The sequence below is a fragment of the Theobroma cacao genome, chromosome 8 (genome assembly GCF_053813885.1).
Source record: "Theobroma cacao isolate CCN51 chromosome 8, ASM5381388v1, whole genome shotgun sequence".
Classification (NCBI taxonomy): domain Eukaryota; kingdom Viridiplantae; phylum Streptophyta; class Magnoliopsida; order Malvales; family Malvaceae; genus Theobroma; species Theobroma cacao.
The window spans coordinates 31,166,715-31,189,354 of NC_142646.1; the positions used below are offsets into that span (position 1 = coordinate 31,166,715).

General features: G+C 31.6%; 1 long non-coding RNA gene and 1 pseudogene across 2 annotated transcripts; both read left to right on the forward strand.

The window, feature by feature from the left end:
• The first annotated feature begins 5,308 nt into the window (after positions 1-5,308).
• Positions 5,309-7,064, forward strand: LOC148761354 (uncharacterized). Its single transcript, XR_016027787.1, has 3 exons — positions 5,309-5,389; positions 6,034-6,118; positions 6,909-7,064. It is a non-coding gene; the product is annotated as an uncharacterized LOC148761354 (long non-coding RNA).
• Positions 7,065-18,388: 11,324 nt separating this feature from the next.
• Positions 18,389-22,594, forward strand: LOC18593151 (MLO-like protein 1; annotated as a pseudogene). Its single transcript, XR_016027868.1, has 14 exons — positions 18,389-18,657; positions 18,736-18,793; positions 18,884-19,110; positions 19,327-19,443; positions 19,566-19,626; positions 19,832-19,926; positions 20,413-20,487; positions 20,614-20,702; positions 20,956-21,005; positions 21,393-21,433; positions 21,616-21,825; positions 21,928-21,995; positions 22,070-22,130; positions 22,227-22,594. The product of XR_016027868.1 is annotated as an MLO-like protein 1 (transcript).
• The last annotated feature ends 46 nt before the right edge of the window (positions 22,595-22,640 follow it).

The window sequence follows — 22,640 nt, forward strand, 5'->3', positions numbered from 1 at the left end:
ATTGCAGCGAGAAACGCTCGGGTTGTTGCCACCCGAATCTCGCTGCAGCGAGAATGGACAAGAAACCTTTTATCATGTTTACTACCTTGCTTGGTTTCTGCCATATTTTCTACTTCTTTAACCTCACGATTGATCATAGATTTTCAACATCAAGGGATTAGTTAATCAAGTTTGAAATGAGGGGTTTTAATAATAATTAAACTAAATTGCATTGTTTTTGAATCAAAGTGCATCATGATTTTTAAACTTTCCTTATCGTCGCTAGTTCCCTTCCTATGTTCACTCACTAGGTTTATACTCACGTTTTTAAACTTCATGTTTTAGGTTTCTGAGTAAAAGGTGATTGGATCCTAAGACGAGGTGATCCTCCCTATCCATTGTTCGGTAGGTTTGCCATGATACTAAGTGTTACCACCCACGCCCAGAGTCACTCCGCCGGCGTTCAAAGTCTTTGAATGTGTACATGTAAACTGGATGTGATTTGCTAAGAATCGTTTGGCAAACTTTTTATGTATATTAAGATTGATGAATACCATTATGAGTATATACTTGGATTTTATGAATAGATTTCAATGAAGTTATTGTTTGAACATTATGATTTATGGAACTTAAAAAGGAATATGGATGATAAAGGGGCTGACGTATAGGTTTATACAAGAAGGCTTGCTTGGGCTTAGTGGGCTATGCCCATTGGGCCCATGCACCTATCATGGCCGAAAGATTGGGCTATGACACCTCCATTCGGTGCAGCTCCATATAACCGTTCCTCACTGTGTAAAATTACATTAAAATCGCCCCCTATAATCCATGGCATCTAGATATTAATCGACAAGTTCCTCAAGCAATCCTAAAGCCCTATCCACTCAGACCTAGTACATTTTGCATAAATAAAAGATGCCAACAAGGGTAATTGTAAAACCCGACCCTATAAATACATGTCATGACATACATGCACTGAGTAGCATATTATTATGCTAGGAAAGCACCTAAGAAAAGACGAAATCCGGTATTGTACCTAACGGTACGCTTGAGTTGATTTAACCTCGAACTAGTTCAAATAGGAATCGTAGGATGAAATTTAATATTTTACAGTCCAGGAATGACTAAAAATGATTGTTCGGAGTTCGAGGGTTCATTAGGGGTAAAATTGAAAATTTTGATGTTTATGGGTAAAATCGTCATTTTGCCACTTGCGATAATAATTTGATAATGGAGTGAAATTTTTGACCAAGATTAACTATTTGGAGTATAATTTAATGATAGGAAGTGAAAAAGTTTAATTCTGGTGATTTCTGGAGTGTAGGGGCAAAATCGTTATTTTACCACCCGAGGACAAAATTTGAGCTTTTGAGAGAATTTAGATCAAATTTGACAAATTGGAAAATGGTATGAGTATAAGGGATGAAAAATATGTCTATGGGCAATTTTTCAGTTTTTTGGGCAAAAATGTAATTTTTCACTTTTATGGGGGTAAAAGTGTAAATTTCAAAAATTACTCCACCGAGACTTTGGATAAGTCTGAGAATTTTATCTAAGCTATGGATATGTGGGACAAGTGTATGGTGAAAATTTGGAAACAAATGGATGAAATTTTAAAAATAGGCCAATGGGAAAGTGACACATGGCATTTTTTAATAAAATAATATTATTTTAATAAAAAGTCAGCCCATTTTAAGTGCTGGCCGGCCATAAGGGAGAACAAGAGAGAAAATAGAGAAGAAAGGAAGAAAAAAAGAAAAACCAAAGAGAAACAAGAAAATTCAAAGGGGAATTCGCGTTTTTCACCCGTTTACGCGTCTAACGGCCAAATTTTTCGATTTTAGCTTGATTTCTACCTTTCCTATGCCTTTATTTCCATTTAGCATGCTTGAGGAGAGAGATCAAAAAGTGATATCAAGGGCTGGACGAAATTCTAGTGGAGAGAAATTGAAATTTTTAGGTTTTGATTTTTAGTTAAATTGATAGTTTTAGTTAGTTAAATGTGTTTAGAAATTAAATTGGGCAAGAAAGCATTAAATTTTCACAATACCCACCCTTGGCTGAATCTGCAATGAGGTACAATGATGATGATCTGATTTTTATTCTAAGAGAAATGAAGAGAAAATGATGAAAAATAGTTAAATGTGATAGAAAAACAAAGTAGAAAATTAACCGAGTTAATGTCCCATTTTTGGCCGAAGTTTCCAAGGAACAGAGTGAGCTGATTTTGGTGATTTTAGAGGAATATTAGCTGATAATTAATGGTTAGAAATGTTGAAGAGAGAATGGGACAATTTAGAGCTAAAATGGAGCACGTTACGAATTTATCGGGTAAAGTGCCAAAAATAGGTTAATACCGCGTTTAAGCTATTTTTGGCTATTGCATTTCATACCATGCATTAGTATAGGATTTAAGTCAAATATATAGTGATTCAGCATTAATGTGATGAATTGTGTAAATTTTTGCAATGTGTATAGGAGGAGAGCCTTCCGGAAAAGGCAAAGAAGTCGTACCCGACGAGTAGTGATCGGGGCGCTTAGAAAGCTTTTAGTTTGTACAAACGGTGAGTAAACTTATTATTATTGTAAATTATCTAGAGTTTATTTTTAAATGCCCTTTATGTATTTTATGAAATGAAAACGAGATTAAAACGGGATTTTTGATGTTTTAGGAATAAATGTGACAAATAAAAATATATTATATTGATTATGAAATTGAGTAATTGGAGGCTGCAAATTGACTTGAAAAATATATATTTTTCTAGGAATGGCTTATGAGAAATGAGTATATGTGGCTATATTTTGTGAGTGCATTGGGAAATTTATGTAAGTTGTTTTTACTATGCAAGCTGGATAAATAAATAAAAGCCACGTTATATTGTCGAAATTTTATTAAAATTGGTGGGTTAGTCACTGCAGTGACGAGTTTTCGTGGACTGCCTATTAGAGGGGCACGGTAAACCCAGTTATATAGTTATTTCGGTTGTAGAGGCGATGAGGGTAACTCCCGGGGTAGTATTAGAGCTCACTTCACGTTGAACCCCCACGTGAATGTGTAACTCGGCCAACGCCAAGGGACGGCTTGTTTTAAAAATAAAATGTGTTTCACGTGTGAATATTTTAACACCCTTGGCGGACTCGGTTAGATGCATCGGCCAAGGTATCCCCGAGGATTAGTTTTGGCTTGAGCCTTGTTTTAATAAAAAACATAAGCCTTAACAACTCTTTTGGTAAATTACAAATATTTTATGGTTTAAGAAATAAATTGAAAACATTATGAAATGAGTTGAAATTTGTTGTTTAAACTTGTCTCCATTTTACTCGCCTTTAGATATTTATGATAATATTTGTTTACTCATTGGGATTTTATAATCTCACCACCCTCCTTTCCACCCATTTCAGGTTCAGTATAGACTGTACATAGCTGATCTCATCAAGGACTACCATTGGATCTGCATTTTCCAAACCGTAGGTTCACAGTCCTCTTTACTTTTGTTCATTCGGAGACCCTCTTATTATTGTAAATTAAATTAAATATTTTGGCTTACTGTATTTCAGTATGTATAAATTTATTTAGCTTTTACGCTATAAAAATTATTCACGTATAACTCTATAAATATTGTTTTATAAGAAAATAGAATATTTTCCTTAATATTTCTTTTATTTTCTTATTATATTCAAATAACCGTAATTTCGTTTTAAATGAAGATTTTAGACTTTTAAACTCATTTTGAATATGAATTATGTGTTTTGTACTTGTATATTACGTTTTAGCCAGTTTCGAAATTTTTGAGAAAAAATGACCAAAATACCCCTGTGTGACGAAAATTTTATTTTGATTGTTTTTTATCTAAAATAGTGTATATTCTCTAAAAACTCGATATTTAACAACGATTGCTCACAGGAAAAGAAAGAAACTGATATGTAAGCCTTGCAGGGTTCCGGTTGGCATTCCGGATAATGAGTGTCAATCGGGACGTCGCGGTGATTGTCATGGGCCTGAGGGAAGTTCCGAGTCGTGACAGTAATTCTAGCCACGACATTGAGATTTTTAAATGCAAGCATTGTACATGGTCCAGCAACACTTTACAGCTCAAATCAAAAGAGTGAAAAAACCATTTTTTTTAGAGAAGTTTATGAATACTTTCTCAAAACCCAATTTCCTTCTAATAAAATCAGCTTTATTAGCATCAACGATGGGTTCCAAATTCACTAAAATTTTAATTTTATGCAGAAGCTGCAATTTCTTAATTCTTTTTGAATTACCACACTAGAAATACCCCTCACATTCCACACAGTGCACTAATCATTGGAGGTTTCTGGCAGCAAAGCATATAGAGATGAAGCCATCATCTGAAGCCCCATCATTTTCTCCCATGACTATTGCATCCTCTGATGCTAAGCTAATTGTTCTCCCAAGCGAAACTGCACTATCTGAATGTCTCATATGCTTCACCAGTGGATGGACTTCTAGTTCCGTAGAGTTAGTTCCTGAAAAGCAAGGAACAGCACTTAGCTCTTTATTATCCATACACTTACCTGAGGCTATGTGAGACCCTGTCAAGCTCGATTAAAAGACGATATTGTATCGAGTGGTACAATTAAGTTAAATCGAGCCTTGAACTAGTTCAAATAGAAATTCTAAGAGAAATTTGAAAATTTTAAAACCAACAGAATGTCTTAGAATAGTGATTTGGAGTTCAAGGTCCAGTTTGGAGTCCATCAGAAAATTGACCGATTAGGGACAAAACGGTCATTTTACCATTTGATGATAAAATGGAGATTTTTAGCCAAGATTTGATCACATTTGACCAAGAATAATTATATGAAATATAATTATGATTATTGGAGTATAAAATGATGTTTAGTAGTGAAAAATTTTGATTCTCGGTATTTATAGAGCACAAGGGCAAAATGGTAATTTTGCCACTAGTGGACTAAACGAAAATTTTTTTAAACAATTTTTGCCCCATTTAGTTAATATTGATCAATATTAGTGTTATTTTAGGTTGAAAAGTAGAAATAATGAGATTCCGGTACATTTCGGAGTATAAGGGCAAAATCGTAATTTTTTTGTCTCGGGGGCAAATCAGTAAAATTTTCGGCCCAGCACTTGTCAAGACCAAGGGATTTTAATTGTGGTAGGATTGGATAAATACCAGAATATTTGTGGTGGAAAATTAAGAAGAAAAAGTCAAAAAGTTAAAAATTTGGCCAATAAGCATGTGACACATGGCATGCTTGATTATTTTATTATTTTCTATAGAAATCAGCCCATTAAATCCCCAATTCCCTCACCATATTCGGCCTAGACATCCAGCAACCAAAAAAAAGGAAGAACAAAAGGAAAAACAAGAAAACCTAGGTGGAAATTCAAAGAAAAAGTGAAGAAATCAAGGAAACAAGCTAGGTAAGTTAAAATTTCTTTAATTCTCCTTGATACCTAGCTTACCCATGCTTTTGTTCTTGATTTCCATGGTTGAATATTGAGTTATCATGATGAATTCAATTCTGAAAAATGGGTATGGAAGAGGAATTGTTGTTGGAATATTTTGATTTTAGACTATGTTAGTGTTTAGGGATAGTTAAGCATGGTTATGAACAAAAACACAAAAGAAATATTCAATTTCTCTAGGGTTCCTTGTTGGCTGAACCATGAGGGCTGAATATCAATGGGGTATTGTTTTTATTTCAAGGAAAATGGCATGGAAAATGATGAAGTAAGGTGAAACGGTTATGTAGAAAAAGATTCGATGCTAGTACACCAAATGACCAAATTTTTTCTATAAGGAATTGTGAGGGTTCTAATGCTGAATTTGGCTTTATTTAAATGTATGTGGTAAATTAAGGTATTAGAGGAGAAATGAATTAATTTGGAGGTGATTTGGACACAATCGCCGATTAATCGGGTGATCGGTCGAATTTAATCGATACCGTGATTAAGCGGTAATCGGACATATTTTTGCATTTACATATCAAGCATTAGTAGTTTAAATTAATTTATATCAATTTAGGGACAATATAGTAAATTCCTCGACTTTGTTATTTGTCAAGGTGGTGAGACGTCCGGAAAGGGCAAAGGAATTACGCCTGAGGACTATTAGTCAGAGTTCACCCAGAATCCGAATTTTTGACACCTGTGAGTGGACTGCCTATCAAAATTGTTTTGGGAATATGATTGTTTTGAACAAAGTGTTTGAATGATTTTATGAAATTTTTCATGAAAATGAATGCCTTGGGAACAAGCTTTTGAGAAAAGGTTTATGTTATGAAATGTGGTTATTATGGATTTCTATGTGGCTGCATTATGTTGATATACATATATGCTTGAATATAATGTTGTGTAATTATGTTGACTCGGCTATGTGCGAGTAGGGAGTGTGCATAAGCCGAGGATGACCCGGTTATGTGCGAGTAGGGAGTGCGCATAATCCGGTGACGACCCAGCCATGTGCGAGTAGGGAGTGCGCATGAGCTGGTGATGATGATGATGATGAGCTGGTGATGATGATGATGGGTTGATGAGATGATGATGATGGGTATATACGTATATATATATATACATATGTAAATGTGTGTGATATAGCAAATTGATGGACAATGATTTATGGTTGTAATGTACGTAAAATTTGACACATTATACTTTGAGAATTTTCATGAATGTTAGGTTGATTTTATTAGTTTAGCAGGATGGCTTTTGTTAAGTGAGGAAAAATGTTTCTCTTGTTGCTTTGTTTTCACTGCATCGAAATTCATGCTCGCTGTAGCGAAAAAACTCTGGGGTTTGGAGGGGTTTTAAATAGGAATGAACTAAATTGCATTTTTGAAACAAGTGCATCATGATTTTAAATTTTTCCTAATTGTTGCTTGTTCCCTTCCTTGTTCACTCACTGGGTTTATACTCACCATTTTCAAATTCATGTTTTCAGATCACGAGGTAGCCGATAATTAGGACGAGGTGTCCTTGTAGATCTGTGTACATCTTCTGGTAGGTGTCTCGGCATTCGGTAGCTGTATATCCATCCAAGTCACTCTGCTGGAGGTCGAGTATTATTTTGTTATGTATAGATGAACTTAAATGTAAATTTTAAAAGAGTAATGCCAGTACGAGTTGGCAATGTATATCACTATTTTGACTCAAAGTCATGAAATAGGACTTAGTGATAATAAATAGAATCATAAGTAAGATAAATAATAGGCTTGCTTGGGTTTGGTGGATTACGTCCATTGGATCCATGCGCCGGTCATGACCCAGAATTTGGGTCGTGACAGGCTAACCCTAAGTTAAGAAGATGTCCATCAGAGCTTTCCATCCTTTCACATGTGCATGCCATTGTTGAGTCAAACTGGACAGAGTTAGTTTAGATTAGACCTAGGTTTGGATAATATGTGTTAATATCACTTAGAAATTAAGTGCCTTGATTAGCAACTAAGGTAGACATATGCCTAGATGCCACATATAGTCTAAGTAGAAATTGTGCTTAAAAAACCTAATTTAATTACATTCGATAGACATATAAAAACTCAATTAATTTAGGCATTTGTACAAACATCTAGACATAGGATTGTACAAGCATCTAGTATCAACCCCCATTCAATTAAGTACTTAAAGAAATAATAATCCAAGTGAAATGTGGAATGAAATCATGATCCTAAACTTTAGTCCATTGAATATTCATTAAATTCTACTTGCAATCTTTAGTCTAATTTTAGATAGTTCAGTTTAAGTTTTATTTTTAATTCCTAAACTTTGATTTGCTTGGATAAAATTGATTTGTTTTAATGTTAGTACTTAGCAACAATTATTAAACTAACTCCCTTATGAAACGATACTTTCTTATCATTGTATTATTTGTTAACCATGTGCACTTGCATGCTTTCTTTGTTAAATTGAGACAAGTTTGTCTTGATAATTTAGAAAGCAACACTTCTCCTTAGATATATTGTTCATGTCAATCCATTTCTTTTTAAGAGATTAAAAAAAAATAAAAGTCTTTGATTATTAGACTTTGCTATTATAATTCAATAAAATTGAGGTAATTAAGAGACCGAGTAATATGTAAAACCCCAAATTCTATATCAAGAATTTCAACAAATTTGTTATGTAAGTACTTAAATCTATATTGAAAGGCATTTTTTATAGAGAAAAGCATGATGTATGTAAAGCTTAAACTTATATTTAAAGACTCCCTATTGAGTCAAAACAGATAATTGTTTACTAAGTTAAGTAAGTCTCTCCAAATAATTTACAATGAATATTTTTCTATAGTTGGTTGTTTGAATGCTATATGCAAGAAACTCTAAATCAAATACCAAAGTTATGTAAATTTTATGGATTCTACCAAATTCTACTTATGCTCGGGAAAAAAGACTAATTAATTTCCATCAAATGCAAAAAGAAATTTTTTTTAAAAGACTAATTAAGTAGATAATCACAACTTCCTCCCACCATGTTTGGTTTGTTAGAATGAGCCGACGACTCTATTGAATTATTACATGTCAAGATACAATTAGATATTCCCTTTAATATCACTTAAAATGATGAATCTTTGATTGATCTTTCATTTGCCTTTGTCTATCTAATGCTATACTCAATAAGTAACTTTATTTAATTTTAACCAAACATTTGAATAATTATTTTATTATTTTATTCTCTTTCTATTGATTTCTCCAGTCACAGGTACTTTCAATATCTCTCCATTGGATCAGCCAAAGAAACAAAAAGGCAACAAGGGCAAAATTATTAAAATTTTGGACAGATACGTAAAATGGTGGTCCAAGTCCAACTATGATTGGTGAGTTGCCATTGTGGAACTTCCCAATTCCCATTCGTCATTCTGAGTGCATGATTTCACGTCAATGACATACGCAATGACGCTTTTGACTTGATGGTTTTTCACAAGAGATTCTCTCTGGCTTTTTAATATACTTATAATAATTTATTGAATTCAAAATTTTGTATAAAAATAATTAAAAATTAATTATAAAAAATTATAAATATATATTTTAAATTTTATATATAATAATAAAAAATTAAAATTACAATCACCACCACCTACCGCTATCTTAATTCTGTCATTGTTTATTTTCTTTGAGATTATATTAAAAAGCGAAAGAAGACACTTTTGTTTTGGATTATTGCATACAATGACTTTATAATGAGCAAATTGTGAGAAATGGTTTTTTTATAAACCCAATTCAAAAATCACTCATTATAATTTTAACTATTTTTAGATATTTTTTACATAACTTGATAACAATGCTCTTTAAACAATTTTAGATAAATTAAAATAGCTTTAATTTTCTCTATCTCGCTATTCAGATAAAAATTTTAAAATTAAATATTGATTTCTCTCTCTTTTTAAAACTGTCTATCTCACCATCCAGTTCTTTTTCACTATCCTAAAAAGCAGAGATGACATCAAAGTATGTGTTTTAGGTTCATGGATTTATCAGTTTATATTCATAGAATCCCAAAGTTAAGAGTTTGAAATTGATTAGATATATCTGTAAATTAGAATACTGTATAACTTTGACAACTTAAAGTAGACTGCAAGCAAGTATATCAATTAGTTATTAGGTATTATATTACTAATTTTTAGACATTGTGTCATTGGTTTTTAGGTATTATGAGATTGATTTTTAGGCATTGTGTGACTTAATTATTACATCTCTGGTTTTTAGGCATTATGTTACGTGACTAGGTTGTAGGCATTGCATAACTGATTTTTAGGCAATGCCTAAGTCATACAATGCCTATCAACCAGTCAAGTAGTACTTAAAAATTAGTCACGCAATGTTTAAAAACTAGTCACGCAATGTCCAAAAACTGATTACGCAATGCTTAAAAACTACCAAAACTACTTAATTCCATTTAATAAAATCAACAACTTCAAACAACACACCATATTCTATTGAACAACAAAATCAATGAATATGTCTACTTGGCAAAGAATACTCAAAATGCTCAAAGGTTTTTCTTCATATATTAAAAACCACACCAAAATGCTTAAAATGCTCAAAACGCTCAAAGGTTTTTCTTCGTGTATTAAAAATCACACCAAAATGCTCGAAATGTTTAAAGGTTTTTTTTTTTTTTTTGACAAGAAATACTTTAGAGATAAATGGTCTGGAGAGGAAAGCTCAAAGGATATGAGTGGGCTTGAAGCGTGGGCCTAAACATATAAGTCGGTTTTATTAAGGTAATTTTATCTAAAATTAATTTTTTTGTTAAAAATAATTAAAATTATAGAGAGGGCTATTTTCAAAAATACCTTATTTATGAGGAGTATTTTTGAAAAGAACCCTATAATTTATGTACAATTATATTTAAAAATTAAAATTTTATATTTTTATGTATTTCCATTTACTTTTCCATGTCTTAGTGGAAAGAATTTGACTCCTATCCTTGGGCTTTGCCTACCATGCTAGATTGGATATAGGCCAAATATACACCCAATATGTGAATGAGCAAACTTCTGATATATTAGAATGGTGCCCCGATTTGTGTTGGGTCACTTTTTTTTTCTAAAAGTAATTTTTAATTGAATAATATTAAAATAGTCTTTAACCAAAATAATCGTTGTAAAATATTGATTTTAAATCGATTTTAAAAAATAAATCGATTAGATTAAAAGAGAAATGGATCATCAATTTAAATAATATGTTTAAAATTATGAAAAATGTGATAATTTCTAATATTTCTCATCATTGTCTTCATAAAAATTATGAAAAATTTATTTAAATTTTAATTATAAATTCCCACTATATAAAGTACTAATCATGTTTTTTTTTTACTTTTAAAACATGAATTCATTGGTAAAAATGTTGTTTTTGAAAGAAAGGGGATTCAAACCCATACTTTTTAAGTAGAGAAATTATACATTAATTAATAAATCAAATGCTCGAGTATTTTTTTTAATTTTTAAATATTTTTAGTTTTGTTATGAAATAAATCTTAAAAGAACAAATAAAGATAACCTGAAAGAATAATTAAAGAGAATAAAGAAAGTGTTTAGGGGGAGAAAAGAGATCTTATTAAAGTGTATATTTACAAATGAAGTGAAGGAGTCTATTTATAGGTTAACAACCCCTTGAATCATAGTCCTAATCTAATTCTATCTAAGAGTTCAAATCATATTACATTTCTTGTATCTTGCCTTGCTGTTTGACTTGGTCTGCACTTCTTGAGTCATAATATAATGGACATTCACATATTTATTCATAACACTCCCCCTTGAATGTCCATTGTATTAAGAATACGCCTCGTTAAAACCTTATAAGGAAAAAACCTCATGGGAAAAAATCTGAGTGAAGGAAAAAGAGTATATAATTCTTTTCAAGAATACGCTTATGACATACTGCCTTATTAAAAACCTTATCAAGAAAAACCCAACGAAAAAAACCTTGATGAAGGAAAAGAGTACAATACGTATTTTACTCCCCCTGATGACTGCATTATAGAGATTTTTAAAATGATACATTCCATCTTTTCAAATGTTGCAATAAGAACGGCTTTGGTGAACAAATCTGCTAGATTGTCACTTGACTAAATTTGTTGAACAATAATTTCACCCTTTTCTTGGAGATCATGAGTAAAGAATTTTGGCGAACTATGTGTTTTGTTCGATCGCCTTTAATATATCTTTCTTTTAATTGTGTTATGCAAGCAGTATTATCCTCATATAATGTTGTTGGAATTTTCTTCTTGGTTGACAAACCACACATTTCTCAAATATGTTCAGTTACAAATCTTAACCAGATACATTCACGACTTGCCTCATGAATTGCTAAAATTTTTGCATGGCTAGAAGAAGTAGCAACTATAGTTTGCTTTACAGAACGCCATGAAATAGTCGTACCTCTATATGTGAATAAGTAACATGTCTGGGATCGAGCTTTATGTGGATCTGATAAATATCTGCATCTGCATAACCAATTAAATCTTATTTTGATGCATTTGAATTATATAAGTCATATCCATTGTTTCTCGGAGATATTAAAGTATATGTTTAATTCCATTCCAATGTCTTCGAGTTGGAGAAGAACTATGTTTTGCTAATAAATTCACCACAATTGATATATCAAGTCATGTATTGCTAGAAAGATACATTAGTACTTCACTTGCAATAAGACATGGTACTTCAGAACCAAGAAATTCTTCATTATCCTCACAAGGTAAAAAAAAAGTCTTTTTTTCACATCTCATAACCTTACAACCATTAGTGAACTCAATGGATATGCTTTGTCCATATAAAATCATTTTAGCACTTTTTGCAATAAAAATTAGATTAATGAACAAATATTTCATTTGTCAAGTGTTTAATCTAAAGACTCAAACAAAACTTTGTTTTTCCATGATCTTTCATATCAAATTCTCTCTTTAAATAATTCACGACTTTTAATAACTCTTCAAGAGTTCCAATAATGTTCAAGCCATCAATATAAACAACAATTATAATAAATTCATATCTAAACCCCTTTTATAAAATACATGGGCATATAGGATTATTACTATAGCCTTCTTTCAATAAATTTGCACTAAGGTGATTATACCACGTGTGTCTGGATTGCTTTAATCGATATAAAGATTTATTTAATTTAATCGAGTAAATTTCTCGATAGTTCAAATTTTATGCTTCAGGCAACTTAAATCCTTCAGGGCTTTTCATATAGATATTGATATCAAATGAGCCATATGTGTAGGCTGTAGCTACACTCATTAGATGCATTTTCATTTTCTCATTTATTGCTAGATTAGTTAATATAGAATTGTAATTGTATCCACCACAGAGAATATATCTCTTTTCATATTTAATACCAAATCTTTGGGTAAAACATTGTGTGATAAGTCGTGCTTTATATCTCATAATCTCATTTTTCTCATTTCGTATTCACACAAATACCCATTTATATCTCACTGGTTTTACACCATTTGGCGTAGGGACTACAAGTAAAAAAACTTCACGTTTTGCAATTGAATTCAATTCCATTTTGATTGCGTCTTTCCACATTGGCCAATCATTTATATGTCTACATTCTTCAATAAATATAAGTTCAAGATCCTCGTTTTTCTTTTACAGTATTGAGCTTTATACAAAATTTCGTCGACGTTTATTTATCGGTTCCATCTTTTCCCATCATGACATAATTTATTGAAATATCTTTATTTTCACTGATTTCATGTACTTGAATTTCTTCTGAAATTTTTCTCAATTATGTCAGGGGTCTCTTCTAGAGTTTCTACTTCCTCTTTCGACCATCTTAAATATTTGCTCCTTTTCTTTTTCGAAGATTTTATCTTTGAAACCGATTGATTTCCACACTTCTGGCATACCTTGTCCTACAGGGACATCAATGCTAATAGGAGCATTTGCAGCTGGTATGTAAGATTTGGTTATTCCTTTTAGGTCAGTAAATACATCTGGCAACTGATTTACTATATTTTGCAAAATAATTATCTTTTGAACTTCAAGTTCATATTGCTTTGTGCGATGATCAAAACTAGATAATGATAATTTACTCTAAAAAATTTTATCTTTCAGCTGCTTATTTTCTCCCCCTAATGTTGAAAAAATTGTTTCATCAAAATAACAATTGACAAACTTTGTCATGAATAAATCTCCGATCGATAGTTCTAAATATTTAATTACAAATGGAGATTTGTATCCAACATATATTCCTAACCTCTTTTGAGGACCCACTTTATGTTTTGTGGTGGAGCAATTGAAACATATACCACACGTCCGAAAAATTCTTAGATGGGAAATATTTGGTTCCTGACCATAAACCAATTGTATAAGGAGAATTTATAATAAATCGTTTGACCTGATGCATACAAATGCTGCTGTATCCAAAAATGTCATGCCCCCAAGTCAACATTGGGAGTTTGAATTTCATAAGCTTGCAATCAGTTGGAAGCATTTAATAAATAATTCTGCTAAACCATTGGTGTATAAGTATAAGCAACAGGTTGTTTAATAGTTATTCCAACTAATATGCAATATTAAAGGCTTGAGATATAAATCCACCAGCATTATCAAGACAAATAATCTTAATTACATAACTAAGAAAATGTGCTTGCAAATGAATGGTTGCAAATGCCAAATTGCAAGCTATAATAAGCACACATGTGACCATCTAGTCGATGCAGTGATTAAAACCGTAAAATATCTAAATGGTTCACATGGTGGATGTATCAATCCACATATAACCTTGAATATTATTAAAAAACGTCGAGAATTCAATCCCAACTTTTGCTGATGATAGCCTTATAATTTATTTGCCTTCAGAGCAAGCAGCACATAAAATTCATTAGATTGAAAAACCTTCTGGTTTTTCAATGAATGATCATATAAATTTTCAATTATTTTCTTTTGCATCATTATTGATCCGAGATGGTCCAACCGGTCATGCCAAACATCAACATCATTAGTAAACTTCTAGTTTACTATGAGTTTCAATTATTCTAATATTTGTATAGTTTAATTCTGAGAACAAAGCGAGTAATTTTTTTCAACACACGCTTTCTACTTGAGATAATTGCAATATAGAGGTATTAAGTGTCTCCTTCATTCATTGTCTCAATATGATATCTATTCAAACAAATATCTTAATAAACTTTTTTGAGACTTATTGGAAAATAATACATCCTCTATTACTTTATTCCTCCAGGTAGTAAAATATTAGCTCTTCTGGAGCCTTCAATTAATTTTGTACTACCAGATATTGAATTGATATTGATTTTTTTTATTTTTGTTGTCAAGTAGGAAAAATATGTCTTATCTTTAAATATAGTGTGTGTTATAGCAATGTCTGCTAAACATATATTTACATCATAGATCTTGGATCCAACAATATGAATATCCATATTTACAAATAATAGAGGAACTAACATTAAATAAGAACATATATACAATAAGAAATTTATAAGATAAAATAAAATAACATTAAATATATAATTAAAACACATAATAAGAACATATCCTTTAAGTATAATAAGAACATATTAAAGCATCTTCATAATATAGTTATATTAAAACATACCAATTATTATTAAGTTCATTCTTGGATATTCCCATTACTAATTATATGATCAATTCCTTCTACAAGACAAGAAACTCAACCATAAATATTTTCGTTACCAATCATATAATCAAATCCTCTTTCAGGATGGATAAATATCTTGATGTGCTATATCAACTTGTCCATGATTAAAATCATCACAAGATGTTATAGTTTTCAGTGATGCTTGATACAATTCAAGATGTACAACAGGTACGTAACCAATGGTCTTTCATGCCACATCAATGACAATATGGTTTCTATATTCCTCCTTTTTTTTTTTCTTTTCATTTTTATCTTTGCATTATTCATCCACTTCTAGTGGGTTAAAAGCATTCATCTACCTTTTTTTTATGGGTTATTCACTTCTGGTGGTAAAATTATCCATCCACTTTTAGTGAAAAAATTATCCATCCACTTTTGGTGGAAAAATTATCCTTAGATTCTAATAGTAAAATTATCCATCCACTTCTGATGGTAAAATTATTCTTAGATTCTGATAGTAAAATTATTATCCACTTCTAGTGATAAAATTATAATTAGAATTAAAATAATGATAGTGTAAATTATTATAACGACCTCTTCCATATCCATGATCATAATTATTAAATAATGTGGCATTCACTTCAGAGAATAGATAGATTCATGACCATGACCATAAGTATTAAATGATGTCGCATTCAATTCAAGGAATAGACAAATTTATAATTTTTTTTATTAATAGCTTGTTTGTCACATTCACTTTAGGAAATAGATATTATGATTTTTTATTAATAGCTATATCATAGCAAATTCACTTTCCAATCAAGGGACATAATATAATATATACGACATGATAGTAAAATTCATATTAAAGTTGATTTTTAGATAATGAAAATATTAAAGAGATATCAAGTCACTTACTTGATTTATTACAACCAAAACAATTAAAGATCAACTATTGAAATTCTTTCAAAGCTTGGAGATGATGAAAACAAAGTAATAGCAACACTTAACTGATTTGCTAAAACTATAAATCAAAACTGAATCGTTAAAATCCATTTAAAGCTTGAAAATGATGAAAACAAAATAATTTTAAAACTTGAGAGATCAAAGAGGATTATGCTGATAATGTGTTATGAAATAAATCTTAAAAGAATAAATAAAGATAACTTGAAAGAATAATTAAAGAGAAGAAAGAAAGTGTTTAGGGGGAGAAAAGAGATCTTATTGAAGTGTATATTTACAAATGAAGTGAAGGGGTCTATTTATAGGCTAACAACCCCTTGAATCATGTCCTAATCTAATTCTATCTAATAATTCAAATCATATTACATTTCTTGTATCTTACCTTTTAGGTTGTTTGACTTGGTCTGCACTTCTTGAGTCATAATATAATGGACATTCACATATTTATTCATAACAAGTTTATGATTTTAATTTTTTTTATTACTTTGATTTTTATTCATTATTTTTTAAAACTTTTTAATTACCTCTCTACTTTTGGAATTTTAGATTTGAATTAAATCAATTGGATTACGAGATAACATAAATCGAACCGGGACTTGAGGCACCAATGTCCCACTCCTTTCGTTTCTCCTTTTCTTTTTTATTTTCCCATTTTTTCTCTTTCTAAAAAAATGTCCTAGTCAACATGTATACATTACATATGATTATCAACATGTATACATTACATGTGATTATCAACATGTAACACATAATAAAATTGAATATCAACATGTATTTTTTTCCATAGGTTAATCAATTAGATTAAAAAAATTAAATTTTGCTTTTTTTTTAAATATCAACATGTCATAGTCATATGCATACATTACATGTGAACATATATCATCAATAAATTTTTTTAGTTATAATTTTTAAAATTTCAATACATAAGTGACTTAATCATAATAAAATTAAAAAACAAACATAAACTGAACTTAGAATACTGTATTATGACAAAAAATTCACTTTTGGTACTATTAGTATCTAACTCATTAATTACTAATTGATTAATTAAAAAAGTTCTTTATTATAAATGAATATGTAGGTAGTTTTATTTACGGTTATTTATGAGGTGACAAAAATTAATTTACACGTGTCCAGTTTTATCACATGGCAATGAGCTTGTATTAGTATTTTTCTCTTTCTGGTTATGTCTCTAGGAATTATTATTTATAATCTTTTCATTGTTTCAGATATAAATTTGACAAATTAAGATATAACATGCAATTAAAATTGTTATATAAGAACACAAATAAATTCACACTTTTCAATAATTTTTTTTATCATGTTGTTAAAATTATTTGAAATATGAAATCAATGAGTAAATATCAAACTTTCAGTAAAAAACATTTTTCTCGTATCATATAATTTTCAAAATATTATCGCATACTCATAATTTTATTTGAATTATTTGTTTCTTGATAATGATTATCGAAATTTAAGTAATAGACGAGTCAATTAATTATAAAATAAGATAATTTAAATTGGGTTGATAAGTTATTGTGAGACAAAAATGTTGGGTTTTTTAAGGAATGACAATGGGAGTGAATTTGGGTGGTTGTCTTCATCGTGGACTTGTTAATTAGTGGCATTCTGCGGTGATGTGGCGTCATCTTCGGCGTGATTGAATCAGGTCCCATCAGTAGTGAAGGGGAAGCAAAGCCCGGCCTTCCCAAACTAATTTATTATGTTGGGGAGGCAGAGAAGAGCAATTATGCCATGAAGTGTCATGTTTTCCTATGGACTATTCATTAAGGAGTACAACAAGTTAGGAAAAATAGCGAAGTTAAGACACAGCTTTAGTCTTTGTTACACTGTGAAGAGTGAAAAGGGGATATATAATTATATATATAATTAATAGATTAATATAAACTTAATAATTTATGTTTCAGGATTTCATTATGAATTTTTATGTCAATTCATAAATTGAATAGTGATAACCTTAACTCCTGATATCAAACTCAACAATTGATTTTAATAAAAGTATAATAATGAAAAATATTTTCTTAAAGTAATAATTCACATAGAATATTTTACAATTTTCAATTGAAATTACTAAAATTTTATTCGGTTGATATTTGTTATTGCATTTTGTTTTTCGGTCATTTTTTAATAAAAATAAATAATAAATAATAAAAATATCAATTAAATAGAATCTAAATTTAAGGACTATGATACATTTTATTTATACAAACAAAATTATAGATACAGTAGGATTTGACTACTATTTTTTCAGTTTTAGTCCTTGGTTTATTTTTTGGGTCCGATTATTATTACTATAAAATCTATTAGAATGCTAGTCCGAACGTGAGTTGCACGAATATTTTCAAACTGGTGTAAGCAAATTATAAATGGCAACAACTAACCATAATCACAGCTATACAGCTATCATCACTCGTTATTTTCTCCTTTTCTTCATTGCTGTCTGCTCGCTCCCTATACATACAAAAAGAAGAAGAGAGAATTGAAGGCAAATAAGAGCAACAGAGAGAAGAAAAGCAGAGTGGTGGCAATATGGCAGAAGGAGGGACAACCTTAGAATACACACCAACATGGGTGGTGGCTGTTGTCTGCTCTGTAATTGTCTTCATTTCTCTTGCTGTTGAAAGAATCCTCCACTTCATTGGCAAGGTAAGTTTCAATTCTTTGATATTTATGATATATCTACCCTTTGATTAAGCGTTTCAAATGACCTCTTTTCTTTTTCAGTATCTGAAGAAAAAGAATCAGAAACCTCTCTTTGAGGCCTTGCAGAAGATCAAAGCAGGTATAGACTCTATACTCATGTCACATTTTCTCGTGTGTTAATCTGTAAAGACATGGATATGCATAAATATTTTTTATGGGGTGGATGCAGAGTTGATGTTGCTGGGATTCATATCGCTGCTACTGACAGTGTTTCAAGACAGGATTGCCAAAATCTGTATACCAAAAGATTTGGCTAATCAATGGTTGCCTTGTCAGGAAAAAAAAGAACAGACTGTAACACACATTCAGACGCTTTTCTTCTCCTTTCTTCCTCATGCAACTGGCCGTCATCTTCTTGCTGAGGCCTCTGGTACTGCTTCCTACTGTACTGCTAAGGTAATTTTTAAGGTTTCTCACTCAATGATCAGTTTTCATTATTGATATACAAAGAATTAAAGAACTTGAGAGCATGTCTTATAGACTATATTCACTGGCCTAGGCAAATCAGGACAATCTGGTGACCATTTTTCACGACATTTATTCTATATTCTCATATTAGGATTGGAAGACTGACAGTTTTCTTCAATTATGATATGTTTGATATCAATCCAGGGAAAAGTCCCATTGTTATCCACTACGGCATTGCATCATCTTCATATCTTCATCTTCGTGCTAGCTGTTGTACATGTGACTTTCTGTGCTCTAACCATTCTTTTTGGAAGCACAAAGGTAAGTTTCACATTCTGTCACTCTGACTTATCTGGTTCTACTGCCATGTAGAATTTTACTTCTTTCAATTTCATTTTCATGCTTTTCTGTCTGATGTTCAGTACATGTCTTTTACAATCCAGATCCATCAATGGAAAAGTTGGGAGGATTATGCTAAGAATATGGAATATGATCCAGAGGGAGGTTCGGATTGCTAACACCTAATTTTTACATATTTAAATGATTAATTTGGATATACTCTATTGTGCTAAATCATTAACCTTTAAACTATAAATTTTCAATCCTGACCAACAATAGAGCACTGACTTGCTTCAAACCTTTGATGTTCAGTTATAGTCAACGTCCTACCAAATATACTGCATTTTCTGATGCAAGTCTTACTTTGCAGTTGTGAGAACAAAGATCACCCAAGTCCAAGAACATGATTTTATCAGGAATCGCTTCCTGGGTATTGGAAAGAATTCAGAATTACTAGGATGGGTGGTAAGTCAAGATATTCTTGTTATGATCATCTAATAACTGGTTATTAAGCTCCATTAAGTTCATGTTTATTTCCAACTGGAAAAGGTAAAGTCCTAAACAGTCAAACCTGGACAACTAAACAGTTAAAAGCAGATTGCAGCATATACAGAAAGCAAAAAGTTTCCAATTTAGAGTTACTAATTTCTTTCAATTAATATAAAAGAAAAGTTTATCTCAATTGGAAATGCTGAAGATCTTACCTTCTGAAGTTATGATACTGATTTCTGCTCTTCTGTGAGGAAATTGGATAAATTCCTCACTCAATCAGCAGCTATTAACATCATCTTAAATACTCATTGTGTCATTACAAGAGAACAAATTCACATTTTTCTTCTCTCTCTCTCTCGATCTCAATATATATATATATATATGTATATATATATATATATATATATATGCATGCTAATCCAGTAACATAGTTTTTTATGGCTTTGATTTGCTTTCCAGTATTCTTTTTTCAAGCAATTCTATGGATCTGTGACCAAATCAGATTATATCACATTAAGACTAGGCTTCATCATGGTAAGTTAATTGAATTTAATCTATTTCATTCCATTTTATTCATTTTTCTTGGTAAAAACTTGAACGCTCCCTATAATTTACTTCATCAACTCTATTTCATTAACTTTCTGAAAAATTCTTCTCTAGACTCATTGCAGGGGAAACCCAAAGTTCAATTTTCACAACTACATGATGCGTGCTCTTGAAGCCGATTTTAAGAAAGTTGTTGGGATAAGGTCAGCTATGAAAGATGCTAACCAGAATTTCATAGTTCCTTAATCAAATTTTGTTAAAACAGTTGTTCCTCCGGCTATATGCAAAGTTGTAGGCTCATGCATTTATGTCATTGCTACCTTCGGTGAAAAATAATGCTTTGGCATGTTTCCGTCGGTCAAGAAACATTTCTTTACATAGTAAATTTTCTTAGTGCTGTCAGTTTCTAGCTTAATTCCTCTCGTGGATCATAACTAATGTCAGACTTAATTGCAGTTGGTATCTTTGGGCATTTGTTGTCATTTTCCTGTTGCTGAATTTTGTTGGTGAGTTACTGAAGTTATACTTGATGTTTACATGAGAGCAGAGTATCTGTTTTCTGCTTGCTCCTATTTCGTATCTTCCATAATTTTTCTATTTAGTTAGAACATAATGGATTCTGAGGCATGGTCATTTGCTACAATTTTGCACTCCAACTCTTTAATTGTGTTCCCGTTGAGAATTCAGAAAAATTGTAATTCGGAAGTTAAAACTACTGTACTAAGAACTTCAAATAGAGGGTTTTGAGGTCTTAGATATATGCACTTGCCACTCCATAAGATATGAACTCTGTTGTTACTGACATGGATGGAGTAATTCCTTCCTACAGTGAACCAGCTAGATGAAGATTCTTAACTTCGACTCAAAAATAAAAAATTGGTTCCTTGACGCAGGTTGGCATACATATTTTTGGATAGCTTTCATTCCCTTCATTGTAAGTGATCCTAATAAACACTACAATTATACTGTCTTATACTTTCTTTAAGTACTTTTGTTCTCCCTTCCTTTTCCCTCTTTGCATATATGTTTGAGCAGTTGAACTACTCACATGTTCAAATCAGATAGGCAGCCTACAGAAAACCTGGTAGCATTTGACAATTGTTTTCCTCTTGGCAGCTTTTACTTGCTGTTGGCACCAAGTTGGAGCATATAATCACACAATTGGCCCAGGAGGTAGCCGAGAGACATATAGCGGTCGAAGGGGAATTGGTAGTTCAGCCCTCAGATAACCATTTCTGGTTCAACAGGCCACGCCTCATTCTCCGCCTGATTCACATCACCCTATTCCAGAATTCTTTTGAATTGGCATTTTTCGCCTGGATTTGGGTAAAACACCACTGTCACACCATTTGGGGGCATGAATTCAATCCTGCCCTTGAATAAATAACAACTTCCGACTCATCATTTTGATTCTTCCATTTATAACAGTTCCAGTACGGTTTCAAGTCATGCATGATGGGGCAAGTTCGTTTTATTATCCCCAGGCTGGTTATAGGGTATGAAGAGAACAAAAAATCTTTCTTTCCTGTCTTTCCATATTCAAGTACTCACGTAATCTTTATCTGGTCAGGGTGTTCGTTCAGTTCGTCTGCAGTTATAGTACCCTGCCGCTATATGCATTCGTCACACAGGTTGAACGAACTACAAACAAAGTTGAATTCTTTTCTGGTTTTTGTTACATTTTCTGACCTAATCAAAATTTTTGCTTTCTATTCGTTGTTTCGAAGATGGGAAGTTCGTATAAGAAGGCCATTTTCGAGGAACATATTCGCGAAGGGCTTGTTGGCTGGGCTCGGAAGGCGAAAAAGAATACTAAGGGCAATGCTTTCAAGAGGTCTGCCAATGGATCAAGCCAAGTTGGTCCGAAAGAAGAGTCTCCCCTTGTCCTTGAGATGGTAGAGGCATATGGAAAGGAATCTGCCGCATGAGAGGATAGAGATCTAGAGATTGAATAAAAAATCTGTAATATAGAGAGTGATATTAGCATCTATTGCGAGTGGCCTAGCCTTTTAGTATTTTGTGTTGGGCTATACATCTGGCTGAACTGTTCTGCAAGCGCTACTTTAGTAACCAGCTGCTTTGCAGTTAATCTCGAGCTTTTTTGTCATCTACTTAGGTGCAGCCCCTTGGATCATCTGCTT